The sequence below is a fragment of the Rhinatrema bivittatum genome, chromosome 9 (assembly GCF_901001135.1).
Source record: "Rhinatrema bivittatum chromosome 9, aRhiBiv1.1, whole genome shotgun sequence".
Lineage (NCBI taxonomy): Eukaryota > Metazoa > Chordata > Amphibia > Gymnophiona > Rhinatrematidae > Rhinatrema > Rhinatrema bivittatum.
In genome coordinates this window covers 66,130,747-66,140,717 of record NC_042623.1, presented here as the reverse complement: position 1 = coordinate 66,140,717, position 9,971 = coordinate 66,130,747, and the positions used below count along the sequence as shown (strand labels likewise).

Here is a 9,971-nt window from a genome sequence, read left to right as displayed (position 1 = left end):
GCACACAACATTCACTTCCCATACGGGAAGGATCTTATACACTTACATTACATATAGGTCACACCTGTGACAGGTAATACAAGTTTAAAAATTGCTTACACAAAACAGCGACATCTGGTGGCCATCAGCGCAAGCGCAACCTCTTACACCTTTCTCACACAGTCACACACCACACCCCACCCCCACACTGGGCTATTGTCTTTCATTCACACTCCCTCATAACACACAGAAATCCACACTCATCACACCACACACCCCCACCCACACGCCTGCCAATGTCACTTACTTCACCCACCCTCCCAAAACACACCAAAACACGGATTCCTGGCTGCTACATTGGGAAGCCACGCATTTCACACACCCTCCGAATTTAAATTAAAGTACCCTCTTCCACCCACCCACGCACTGCACTCCGATCACACACTACACCTGAAACAAGTCCATGCTTCTCCGCCGGCACCACAGGAACGGTCCGGGACACATCGCATTCAGTAGGGCCGTCGGAAACAAGCAACCAAAATGGCACAGGCGGACCTTGCCCTTACTATGCTATACGGAGACAACAATGACGTCGGTACACCATGTGACATAGTAAGGGCAAGAGCCCGTCGGCGCCATATCCTCAGCGGACATTTGCCCTTACTAGGTCAGGAATCCTGATGCACATCTTTCACCGGTGAAGTTTTGCGACATGGCAGCCGGCAGAACAAACCCTAGCACACACCCTCGCCACCGGCTGGCAGTTTACACAGGTAGCCGGGGAGGAGCACGGTGGAGGACCGTTCTTATTTTCCGCCGCGCATTTTTCACAGGGAGGTGGCCAGGAAGGCGTGCTTGCATATTTAAACTATTCTTTGCTGGTGCTGTTCATTTGGGGTATAAAAAAAACCAAAACACACAAACTGTAACCTTTACTGCTCTGTTCTGTTTTTTCAACTTAACCCGGCTCAGCCACAGCAACGCGTGCCGATTGCTTTCAAATTTGGACACAAGCTTCACCTCACATATGGCAAGGTTCTTCTACACTTACGTTACATATATGTCACACCGGGGGCTGGTAAAAAAGTTTTAAAATTTGGTTCCACAAAACAGCGACATCTGCTGGACGTAAGCGGAAGCTCTTACACCTTGCACAAACACTCACACCCCACACACACGTGACCAATGTTTGGGATTCACACACCCTCCGATCAGACACAAATCCACCCTCCTCACACACCCCCGCACACATGCCAATTGTACTTACTTCACACACCCTCCCAAACACACAAACACCCACAAAATTCCAGCATGCTACACCAGGAGGCCACTCACATGCCACATATTTGCAATTCCCACATCCTACGAACTCACACAAAAACACCCTCCTTACACCCCCCACACCCATGACTTTTCTACTTACTGCCCACACCCTCAGAACGCACGCAAAATGGCAGAATAGTTCGGGCTGCTCCAGCAGGGGGGGGGGGGGCAACACCGCTCCGTGACACATCGCATACACTACGGCCGTCGGCTGCCAGCAATCAAAATGGTGCTGACGGCTCTGTCCCTTACTAGGACACTCGGGAACGCCAGTGGTGACAGTAGCCCATGTGACATAGTAAGGGCGAGGGCCCGTCGACGCCATTTTCTGGACTGGCAACCGGCGCACCTTCGCCCTTACTATCTGAGCAAGACGACCGCTCCCATTGCTCCACCCCACTGACAGAGTAATTTCTAACAGCCGTCGGAGACAGTTTCAGTGCTGTCTGCCTAGGGCCCGGCGCCAATACTTCCATGCCGGAACGAACGCCCGCTCTACCGACTACCATTTTTGACAGGTATCGGCGGGCCTGCAGGGGGGGGGGCATGGGGATGTTCTTGCATCCATGTTCGGGGGGGGGCAGGGGGCGGTTATCCCCATTCTCTTTTCTTTCTTTTCCACTTAACCTGGCTCTGCCACTGCAACGCGTGGCCGGGTACAGCTAGTAATAACATAAGAATTGCCATATTGGGTCAGACCGAGGGTCCATTAAGGCCAGTATCCTGTTTCCAAGAGTGGCCAATCCAGATTACAAGTACTTGGCAAGATTCCAAACAGTAGATAGATCTCATGCTGCTCAAGATAAGTACTGGATTTCCCCAAAGTCCAGGGCTTAACCTATCTATATGTTGCGCTGGAGGTGGACCCTTGGCCTGATGCAGGATTGGTACGGCCCTCTGGTCGGACCCAGAGAGCACCTGCCACCAGGAGGCGGAGCAGACAAGGAGAGAGAGGCTAGCTGGAGCTTCGCCAATAACAGTCCGAGGTTTCCGCAGGTTGAGCCCTTAGGTACTCGGACCGCCTGGACTTAGGTGGGCCGGAGAGGTAGCAGAGGGGTGTGCCCACGACAAGCAAGGGTCAAAGCCAGAGTATCAGTCCAGAATGGTCAGCCAAGAAGGGGTCAATACCAAGGTCAGTCCGAGCGTAGTCAAGGCAAGTAGGGTCAGTTCCAGGCAGCAGACGAAGACAATGGTCAGGAAGGCAGTGGTCAGTTCCAGGCAGCAGATGAAGAGAATGGTCAGGCAGGCAGAGGTCAGTCCCAGAGATCAGACCGGAAAGGTACTACCTGAGTAAAGATACAGGAACTCACAGAGACTCAAGAACAAGGAGATGCTGGAACAAGAAGACACTGGAACATGGAGACACTTGGAACAGGATTAGGCAAGCTTACTACACCACGGTGTCGACCCGATTGCCAAGGCGAGGTCTTGGGGAGCAGGGCCTTGCTTTTATACGGAGGCTAGGTGACGTCATCGGGCTGCGCCACGGAGCTGGTTCCCGCCCTTGACCCTTTAAAGGGCTGGGCGGTCCGCGAGCACACACCTAGGGGTGGGGCCAGCACTGGAGAGGACGCCGCACCCCGGCGTGGAGCTAGGCCCAAGGTGGAAGGCCTGGGAGACGCCGCCGTGGGGCACCGCGTACGGGTGGTACTGGCAGTAGCAGCGGGAGAGGACGGCCCGGGACCCGTTAGCACAGGAGAAAGGTGAGCAGGCCCTGGGGTGGGCTTAGCGCGGACGGGACGCGCAACACTATATTTCTCTCTTAGTATTAGAGAAGTTTAATCACATATTTTTCTGCAACAAATGCTCAGATCCTAGTACAATAACACAAGGAAATTTATTATATTATTCATTTATTTATCCATTATTCATTTTTACTAAGGGTTCCAGGAATTCAAATCCAGAATTTGGTGTTATTGTGAGGAAACATCTCAATAGGTGAAAGAAACAGCAATAGTATAGAAGCAATAGCTCTACCTATTCGGCTAAAGGAGGCCGTCCTGATGATGACGCACAGTTAGTTTTCCCCAGATATATTTATCTATCACCATTAGAATGGATTCATCTCAAAATGACAAATTATAAAAAAAAGAAAAAAGAAATCAAAAAATTAAATGACAAGAGAATCCAGTGAATAAAGCAAAAACAATTCACTTTTATTATCCAAGAATGTAACTTTCCATAAAACCTTGCAAATATTTGCATAGAAACAAAGTGTAACTGCAGATAAAGATTACAAGGCCCATCTAACCTTACTGCACGTTACTTAAACTCCAAGTTTGCCTTTACTCACCAACATTTAAGTATCTGCTGTGCTTGTCTCATGCTTTCGTAAATTCTGATACTATATCTACCTCTACCACTTCCACCGGAAGATTGTCCAATGCATTCTTCACTCTTTCAGTGAAGACATTTTTCCATGTTTTACTTCTGAGTCAACCCCTCTTTCTGTCTCGAACCATGACCTGTTCTAAAATGTTCTTTCCACTGTGCATTATTCATATCTTTGAGTTATTTGAATATATTTCCACTCAAAAAAGAGGAAACTTGTGAAGATAAAAAAAAAAAAATAAGAAACATTCTGGTATTTAATAATATATTTACAGGGAAACTTGAGAAGAAGAAAATACCCAACTCTTATACTCTTGGCCTTAACAATAAGAACTGCTTTTTCTTCCTTTGGATCTTTGCAGTTAGTATAGCTGGGTTCAAAAAAGGTTTGGGTAAGTTCTTGGAGAAGTCCATTAACGGCTATTAATCAAGTTTACTTAGGGAATAGCCACTGCTATTAATTGCATCAGTAGCATGGGATCTTCTTGGTGTTTGGGTAATTGCCAGGTTCTTGTGACCTGGATTGGCCTCTGTTGGAAACAGGATGCTGGGCTTGATGGACCCTTGGTCTGACCCAGCATGGCAATTTCTTATGTTCTTATCTCTGTCATGACCCCTTTCTCTCTTCTCTTCTAGGATTTTAGGTCTTTAAGGCCTGGATTCACTATTCTCGCTGAGAATAGTGAATCGTGCGGTTCTGGGGGGCAGGGGGGTGAAGCGGGGGGCGTGCCTGCGAAAGCTGGCAGCCATCATTTTCAATAGCTTTCGCATGCAATAGAGTGATTGGGGTGGAGTCGAGGTGGAGTCGGCCCCGGAAGAAGAGAAGTCAGGGCGGCACCGGGGCCGATGTTGCGGAGACATCGCTGGCAGTCAAAGGTAATGACCCTTATCACCGCCAGTTTCGCACCCAATAACTACACCTTTTATGGTGTAGTTATTCGGTACAAAGGCCGGCAGCCAGCGCACCACAGTGGTGCGATGGCTGCCGGCTTTCGAAGGCCCACTCCCCCCGTTACCGCGACTTTAGAAAATCCAGGCCTAAGTCTCACTTCATTAGAGCAATAAATTCTTACAATGTATGACCAATCCTTTCAAATGGAAATATATTTTATGTTTTATTTGGGTAATTTATAAACATAGGACTAATTATTATCATTTTTATACATTCACAAGATATCAGATACCTACAGTTGCTCAAGATTTATGAGATACAGTAGGAAGCTTAAGTTTTCAACATATACTCTATGAATTCTGTAAGGAGAGTTCATCTGTTCTGAGCTGCCATCTGTTACAGAAGCAATCTGTGTTTCATCTGTTTTTCAAACTAGATTCCATTTTTTCATCAACTATAGAGACATAAGAACATAAAATTTGCCATGCAAGGTGAGACTAAAGTCCATTGAGTCCAGCATCCTGTCCCCAACAGTCTCCAATCCATGTTGCAAGTACTTGGCAGATCCCATAAATTCCTGTTACTCACTCCCAGGGATAGCAATAGCTCCCTTTACTCTACCCGGCTAATAATGTATTACAGAGTTTTCCTTCAGGATCTTGTCAAACCTCTTTTAAATCCCGCTATGCTAGCCACCTTGATCACATCCTCAGGCAACAAATTATACAGCTTGATAGTGCACTCAATTAAAAAAGTACTTTCTTCAATCTGTTTTGAATCTGATGGTTGTTAGTTTCATGGAGTGTCCCCTTGTTTTAGTATTACTTGAAAGGGTGATGTTGCACTTGGAGGTGGAACCTTGTCCTGGAGCAGCGTAGAGCACCTCCCTGGTTGGACCTAGGAAGCACCTGCCACCAGGAGTGTTAAAAAACACAATTTGGTTCCCTGACCGGGAATCGAACCCGAGCCGTGGCGGTGAGAGCGCCGAATCCTAACCACTAGACCACCAGGGAACTGTATTGCCTTCCTGGCTGGCTCGCCATCTCCATCTGGTTCCACTGTAACTGTATGGCGAGCCAGCCAGGAGCCAGAGCACAAGAAGAGACAGAGGCTAGCTGGAGCTTTACCACTGGAAGCCCGCGGTCCCCCCGGGTGGAACCCTTGGGGACCCGGGCCGCTTGGACTTAGGGGCACCTCGCAGGGTCTCTCAGAAAGGAAATTCAATGCTGTGCCCACCAGGATCAGGGGTGCATGATCGATGTCTAGACTGGAGGCCTAAGGAATCAAGGAAGGCCAGAACAATGTCTGCGATGACAAGGCTAGGAGCAAGGCCAGAAGCAAGGAGGCGTGGTCAGTACTAGCAGAGGTCAAGTTCCAAGGATCAGTCCGAGAGTAGTCAGACAAAGCAGAGGGCAAGCTCCAAAGGTCAGTCTGAGAGTAGTCAGCCAAAGCAGAGGTCAAGTTCCAAAGGTCAGTCCGAGAGTAGTCAGCCAAAGCAGGGGTCAGGTTCCAGAGATCAGACGTGGTAAAGGAAGCAGGCAGAGGTCAGTATCTGGGCAGCAATCAACATAGTCAAGACAGGCATAGGTCAGTACCAGAGAGTCAGTCCAAGAGGTACTACCTGGGGGAACGCATGAACAGGAGGACGCTGGAACAGGAGGACGCTGGAACAGGAAGACGCTGGAACAAGACTGGAACAAGACTGGAACAGGCGATGAGACACGGAGGCAAACTAGTACATACACGATGTTGACCTGATTGCCAAAGCAAGGAAGTGCAGGCAGGCACTTCCTCTTGTACTGCATTCAATCAGGGCATGCCGGGAGCTTGGGCCCACCCCTGGCCCTATAAGGGACCGGGCGGTCTGCGCACACGCGCCTAGGGGTGGGGCTGATGCCACGGAGGACGCCGAGCCCCACCGTGAGGCCTGGTGCGCTGAGGAAGGCCCAGCAACTGCCACCGCAGGACGCCGAGGCCTAGAGGAACTTGTGGCTGCTGCTGGAGAGGCTGACCCAGGACTTGCAGAGGAGTTGGAGAGGTGAGCAGGCCCATGCGCGGGCCGAGCATGGATGGGTCACACAACAGTACCCCTCTTCTAGGCCTCCCTCAATGCGGGCGAGGTTTTTCAGGGTGAGCCCTGTGGAAGGTTCTGAGGAGATCCTTGTCTATGATATTATGGGAAGGTTCCCATGAGTTCTCCTCGGCCCCTTAACCCTCCCAGGATAAGAGGTATTCCCATCTGACTCGACGCCGACGGATGTCAAGGACTTCTCTTACCTGGAGGGTGGAATCCGGTTCTGTGGAGATCTGAGGTGGCGAGGGATCTCTGCGAGAGGGCCAGGATAGGACTAGCGATCGACGGCCTGACTGAGGCGTTCTTTAACCTGATTCCACACCTGGCAAATGGTGTGAGCCATGAATTGAGCAGCTGGCAATGGGATAGAGAGAGGTACTGGCAGCAGTAAATGTGGTTATCGACCAAACACCACAGAAAATGGCAATACATCGGTTGCAGCAGCAAATGTGGTATTATGCAACAACTCTGCCCAAGGCAACAGGTCGGACCAGTTGTCCTATTGATCATTCACATGAGTGGAGGAAGGTCTTCAGGGTCCTTTTGGTTCTTTCTGCTTGGCCGTTGGCCTGGGGATAATAAGCCGACATGAAATTCAAGGTGATATTGAACTTTTTATATAAGGAGGGCCAGTACCTTGCAACGAACTGTGTTCCCTGCTCTGATATGATTTCTTTTGGGAGACCATGGAGTCGAAATACATGCTTTAGCAACAATTTGGCCAATTCTGGGGCTGATGGAAGGCCTCGCAGGGGAACGAAGTGACCCATTTTGGAAAAACAGTCAATGATGACCCAGATCACAGTATTGTTCTGTGAGGGAGGTAGATCTGGATTGAAATCCATTGATATGTTTGACCAAGATTCGGTGGGAGCTGGAAGCGGTTGGAGGAGACCCCATTGTCGCCCTGTTGGAGGTTTCTGTTGGGCACAGATGGGACATGAATCAACATAGTTGTGGGAGTCTTGTATCAGACTGGGCCACCAGTAAAATCTCTGCAACATCTCGAGGGTTCTTGTATGGCCCAGATGTCCTGCCAGCTTAGAATCATGGGCCCACTTAAGAAACTGCTCATGTAATCTTCATGGAACGACGGTCTTTCCGGCAGGGACTGTGGTGGTCCCTGCAAGAGCAATGCAGGTAGGATCAATAATATGTCTTGGGACTTTGGGAATGTCCTCTGGTACAAAAGATCTGGAGAGAGCATCTGCGCAAAGGTTTTTTGAGGCCGGTCAGTAGCGCAGTTCAAAATTGAATTGCTCGAAAAACAGCGCTCATTGGGCTTGACTCGGATTCAGGAGTTGTGCTTCTTTTAGGTGTTCGAGATTTTTTATGATCGGTGAAAATGGTAAATTTGTGTTGCACCCCTTCCAACCAGGGGTGCCACTCTTGGAGGGCCAACTTGACCGCTAGGAGTTCCCAATCTCTGACTGTATAGTTATGTTCTGTGGGCGAGAATTTGTACGAATAGAATGATTATGGTATCAATGTACCCTTGGGAGAAAACTGGCTTAATACCGCCCCAGCTCCAATAGCAGATGCGTCAACTTCTACGACGAATGGACATCTTGGGTCTGGATGTTGTAGGCAAGGACTGGAGCAGATTGCCTCTTTTATTGTTTGAAAGGCGGCCAGTGCCTTGGGAGTCCAAACATGGGTGTTAGCCCCTTTCTTTGTCATGGCGGTGAGTGGAGCAGCTGGGGTAGAGTAATTAGCAATAAAGCTTCTATAATAGTTCGTAAAACCAAGGAAGCATTGCAAAGCATGGAGGTCAACTGGCTGAGGCCAGTCTCGGATGCCTTGAAGTTTTTCTGGATCCATGGAAAATCCTCGATCGGAGATGATATACCCTAGGAAGGGTAAGCGGTTTTGCTCGAAGATGCATTTTTCCAGTTTGGCATAGAGCTGGTTCTCTCTCAGGCATTGAAGTATGGTCTTGACATGATCACGATGTGATTCTAGATCTTTTGAGAAAATCAGGATGTCCTTCCAGGTATACGACTACAAAGGAATATAGGAGATCTTGGACAATTTCGTTCATAAGACATTGAAAGACAGCGGGGGCATTACATAGACTGAAGAGCATCACAATGTATTCGTAGTGACCATCCCTAGTGTTGAATGCGGTCTTCCAAATATCTTCTGGTTGGATACGTACAAGATTGTATGCACTCCTCAGATCCAACTTGGTAAAGATCCGAGCCTCTTGGAGGCGGTCTAACAGCTTGATGATGAGGGACAACGGGTACAAGTCATTTCAGGTTATGGCGTTAAGCCCTCTATAATCAATACAAGGGTGTAGTCCTACATTTTTTTCCTTAACGAAGAAAAAACCCGCTCCTGTGGGAGAGTCAGAGGGTCTAATGAACCCTTTTTTGAGCTTTTCATTAATATACTTGGACATGGCTAGGGTTTCTGGATGAGACAATGGATAGGTTCTGCCCTTGGGAGGTGTCATGCCCAGCAGACGCTCTAAAGGGCAATTCAGTTTGCGCAGTGGAGGTAACGTGTCTGCCTTTTGCTTCGAGAAGACATCCTCAAACTCGGCATACTGGGATGGCAACCCAGTAAGGGTGGTGGACTTTAAGACAGTTACCACTGGAGATACTTGTTGTAGACAGGTCTTCTGGCATTTGAGACCCCATTGCACCAACTGCAGGGAATGCCAATCGAATTGAGGTCTGTGGACCTGGAGCCAGGGCAGCCCCAGGATGACTGGATGTGTAGAGCATTTCAGCACATAGAAGGACATCTTCTCCTCATGGAGAGTGCCCAAGGTGAGGCGGATGGCCACCGTTCTGTGGGTGATGAGCCCTGGAAGGTGTTCCCCTTGGATGGAAGCAATGTGGAGGCACACCTCTAGAGGCTGTAGAGGGATGTTCAGGAGCTTGATGATTTCATCCATGATGAAGCTGCCACTTGCCCTGTCTCAACAAGGATAGTGGTGGCGAAGGAGCGAGACTCGATGCCAAAGAAGACTGGAAGTAGAAGTTGGGGGCCGGTGACAGTAGCACCCAAGCTCGGGACCCCCGCCGGGCTTAGGCGTTGCAGTTTCCCAGTCGAACTGGGTAGGACTGCTGAAGATGTCCGGAGGCACCACAGTAAAGGCAGAGTCCTTCCTTCCTCCGACGAAGTCATTCGGTCGGAGACAGTCACCCATAGTTAACCTGCATAGGTTCTTCAGCAGGAAGTGGTGGTGCTGATGAAGCCTTGGATGGAGGACTTTTGGCACAGATTGGGCATGGAGTAGATCAGGAGGCCTTTACTTCTAGGCGCTGTTGCCTAAGTCAGTGGTTGATCTTCCCGGTGAGGGAGATCAGGTCCTCTAGAAACGTAGGAGACTCAGGGATGGTGTGTTCATCTTTGAGAGCA

At 49.3% G+C, this 9,971-nt stretch overlaps 1 non-coding gene across 1 annotated transcript; it reads right to left on the bottom strand.

The window, feature by feature from the left end:
• Positions 1-5,466: 5,466 nt before the first annotated feature.
• TRNAE-CUC lies at positions 5,467-5,538 on the bottom strand. The gene has a single exon. It is a non-coding gene; the product is annotated as a tRNA-Glu (tRNA).
• Positions 5,539-9,971: the final 4,433 nt, after the last annotated feature.